This window comes from Chiloscyllium plagiosum, chromosome 2 (assembly GCF_004010195.1).
Source record: "Chiloscyllium plagiosum isolate BGI_BamShark_2017 chromosome 2, ASM401019v2, whole genome shotgun sequence".
NCBI classification, from domain to species: domain Eukaryota; kingdom Metazoa; phylum Chordata; class Chondrichthyes; order Orectolobiformes; family Hemiscylliidae; genus Chiloscyllium; species Chiloscyllium plagiosum.
In genome coordinates this window covers 9201198-9205619 of record NC_057711.1, presented here as the reverse complement: position 1 = coordinate 9205619, position 4422 = coordinate 9201198, and positions in this window count along the sequence as shown.

Below are 4422 nucleotides of genomic sequence, written 5' to 3'. Positions count from 1 at the left end.
CACTGAGGGAGAGGGGGATCTGAGGGAAGAGGAGGGGGACACTGAGGGAGAGGGGAATCTGAGGGAAGAGGATGAGGGGGCACTGAGGGAGGGGTAATGGGAGGCTAGAAAAAGGGAAGTTCTAGCGGGAAGTCGAGGTGAGGGGGTAAGAGGGACTGGGGAAATGGGGAACTGAGGATGTACGAGGAGAGGTTTATTCAAGCCCTACTCCAAAGACCAGGCCACAAAAGTGGAGACTGACAGCCAAGTGCAGAACTGACCGGGAGTGCTGCACTATCTGAGATGCTGAGATTTGGGTAAGCCATTAAGCTGAGCTCTGTTTGCCCTATGGGCTGAAACATTAGAGATCTGATGGCCGCCATTTCAAATAGGGGGAAGGAGCCCTTCGTTGTGACCTTGTCAAAGCAGACAGCTTGGTCATTATTACAGTAATATGTGTGCTATCGTTGGATTCCACATTTCCTACATTTTAATTTTGACTGCACTCTTGAAGTAGAGACGTTAGCTTATGCTGTTAGCTAATTGAAAGGGAAGAAAATCTAGCCCTGCTTCCTTATCAGAGCTGACCGGAGATGCCCATTGAAACTGCACGTGCAAGAAAATGTCAAGCTGAGCTGTGAACACTCTCCGTGAATGAGACCGATGGATTTAGTGTCTGGTGATGATATATGACATATATGAGGATTGTGGGAGGGGTGAAAACGAGCGAAACAAGAGCAATGATGAACAAAAGAGCAGAAGCAAGTCTCAATATTACCTTCTCCCTGATGTGGATTTATCTTCGAGGAGAAAGCCTTGTAGAGGGAGGAAGAGAGCTTCTTCAAGGAAGGCATCCTTGCAAGAGGATTCGCAGTAGGTTAAAATCTTCGAGGAGAAAGTGAATTTATCTTCAGCAGGCTATCTTAACCTTATATAGCAATGTTAAAAATCACACAACACCAAGTTACAGGTTTATTTGGAAGTACTGGATTGCCACTCCTTCGTCTGGTGGGTACCTGATGAAGGAGCGTCGCTCCGAAAGCTAGTGCTTCCGCATAAACCTGTCGGACTATAACCTGATGTCGTGTGATTTTTAACTTTGTCCACTCCAGTCCAACACCGGCTCCTGCACATTATGTGGCAACGTTATGTTGTAACGTGACAGACTGAGTCATGGTGTTGAAAAGCCCAAGGGACAGGTATTACAACTAGCCATTACGTATAAACAGATATTTTCGGACCCTTCTTAAGTGCCTGGGCTAACATTAGCTTAACATGTTACAACACAGCAGCATTTCTCCTGTAGTGTGCTGGGCTTGAAGTTGCAAAATATATGTTCATGTCCTCAAAGGTTATTTCTCACACAATTCCTGACAGAGCAGACTTTACTGTGATCGTCACTTTCAGAAATATTAAGGTGCTTTAAACAAATTGTAAACAAATAGAAAATCTCCCAATTTAGGAAATTAAAGTCTCGTAAAAGTCTGACTGGAAAACCGGGGCCAAACGTTGCAAGGGGATTTGAGTTCAGAGGTTTGGGGCTCTTACTGCAGTTGCACAGGGCCTTGGCTAGACCACACCTGAGGGATTGCATGCAGTTTTGCTCAATGCTAAGAAAGGATATACTTGCCATTGAAGGAGTGCAGTGGAGAATCAATAGGCTGTCACACGATGGCAGGTCTGCCCTGTAAGGAGAGAGTGGTTCAGCTGGCCGGTATTCACCAGGGTTCAGGAGGATAAGAGGGGATCTGATTAAAACATATAAAATTCTAACAGGACTGGACGTGTTAGATGCAGGAGGGATGTTTTCTCTGGCTTGGGGAGCCTAGAACCAAATGACAGTCTCAGGATACAGGGGGAGACTAATTAGGGCTGAGATGAGGAAACATGACTTCGCTCAAAAGCTTCGTAAAGCAACGCACTGTGGATGCTGAAGACCCAAAATAAGAACAGTCAGTGCAGAGAGAAACAGTCAGCATTTCAAGTCAGTATGACAATATAGAAGATCAGAAACTGGAGGGCAGGAGGAGGCCATTCAGCCCTTCGAGCCTGCTCCCCCATTCTGCAGAAATCATGGTTGATCATCCAACTCAATACCTTGTTCCAACTTTCTCCCGATACCTTGTGGTCTGTTTAGTCCTAAATTATGTCTAATTCTTTCTTGGAAACATTTGGCCTCAACTGCTCCCTACTGTCTGGGTGAAGAAATTCCTCCTCGTCTTAGTCCGAAATGGACCACCCCATATCCTTAGACTGTGTTCCCCGGTTCTGGACGCTCGAGTCACCAGGAACATCCTTCTGCAATAACCCTGTCTAGCCCTGTTAGAGTTTTATAGGTTTCTATGAGATATCCTCCTGAATGACTATAACTCCGATGATTCAATGACAAATGGTAAGTATGTATCATACCAGATTCGAGATGTTAACTTTGTCTCTCTCTTTACGGGTGCTGCCAGACCTGCTGAGTTTCTTCAGTGTGTTCCATTGGAGACCAAAAAAAACTCTTCTCCCGCAGTCAGTCGTTAGGCTCGTTATCAGAAAGCTTCTTCCATCACCCTGATGCCAGGCTAAAGAATTCTATCGACATCCAGCATTCAAAACCAATCTGTATTGCCATCTGCTCCTCTCCTGGTGACATTTAAAAATATCTCTTTTTCTCATCTGATTTTCATGTTTAGCTCTGATTTTGTTATCTCACAATAAAACGCTTGACCTACCACAATTTAAGCGTTTTATAATTTCTATTTAATGATGTCCATACTTCACACTGTGAGTGTAACAGTGCAAAGTGACTTTTGCTTCATTTAATCTCAGGGTTGGAGTGTTTGATATTTGCAGCTAGGTCTGTCTTCTCCACTGAAAATTCTTCACAGTGCGGACATCGTTGCTTTGTGGACAATCTTTCCAGCGTGACGTTTAATTCTGGCTTGTGACTGCTGCCATCATATCCCTAAAGAGAAGGCAGCCAGTTCCTTCCCTTCAAGGTGTTTGATATCGTGAAGCATTGAATTCCTTTTGAGGTGGAGGCTGTCCAGTAAAGGATGGATGGATAGACTGGGGCCTGTAGCTCAATCAGAGTGCAGAAGGGCGGGAGGTGATCACAATAGCATTTGATGTTGGACTGGGGTGGGCAAAGTCAGAAGGCAGCAGTGGGTACTGCAGATGCTGGAGATTAGAGTCAAGATTAGAGTGGTGCTGGAAAAGCACAGCAGGTCAGGCAGCATCTAAGGAGCAGGAAAATCGACGTTTTGGGCAAAAGCCCATCATCCTGATGAAGGGCTTTTGCGCGAAACATGGATTTTTTCTGCTCCTCGGATGCTGCCTGGCCTGCTGTGCTTTTCCAGCACCACTCTAATCCAGGCAAAGTCAGGTGTCAAATGATACCAGGTTATAGTCCTACAGGTTTATTTGAAAACACAAGCTTTTGGAGCACTGCTGTGATTTCAAAGAAACCTGTTGGACTATAATCTGGTGTCGTGTGACTTCTGACAATGAAACTTGTAAGATTCTGGAGTGTTTGGGTACAGTGGGTGTTTACTCTTGAGGCAACTGAGAAATAGGGGACAGAGTTTAAGAAAAAGAAGTCCCCTTGGTGCAAATGATACCATCTTTCTCTCAGAAAGAAGGTTTTCAGTCCGGGAAACATATGAACATGAGGATTAGGAGCAGGATTGGGCCCTTTGAGCCTGTTCTGCCATTTCATAAGGCCCTGACTGACCCGATTACTCCACGCAGCCCGCTAACCTTTGACCCCCCCTCCCTTGCTTATCAAGGATGTACCTGCCGTTTCCTTTTTGCTTCGTTCATGTGACGTGGATGACTCTGGTTACACCATCATTTATTGTCCAGAGTCAACCACGTTGCGCTGAGTCTAGAGTCACATGTCAGCCAGACCAGTGAAGGATGGCAGATTTCCTTCCTTAGTGAACCAGATGAGATTTTGACAACAATTGCACCAGGGTCTCCGTTACGCTGGCTTTTAATCCTAAGTTTCCCCTTCTACTTGAATTGAATTGAATTTATTGTCATGTGTACCAGGGCACAGTGAAAAGCTTTGTCTTGTGAGCAATACAGGCAGATCACAGGGTTAAGTAGCATAGATCAGTAAATAATATGTAAACAGCAGCAAAAACAAAAACACAGGTACAGGCAAATGTTAAGAGTTTGAGGGTCCATTCAGTATTCTAACAACAGTAGGGTAGAAATTGTTACGAAACCAGCTGGTATGTGTGTGTGTTCAGACTTCTGTACCTTCTCCCTGATGGTAGAGGTTGTAGAAAAACATTGCCAGGGTGGGATGGATCTTTGAGAATGCTGGTGGCCTTTCCTTGACAGTGGGCCTGGTAGATGGATTCTATAAATGGGAGGTTGGCCTTTGTGATTGTCCAGGCCAAGTTCACTACTCTCTGTAACCGTCTCCGATCTTGAATGGTACAGTTGCCA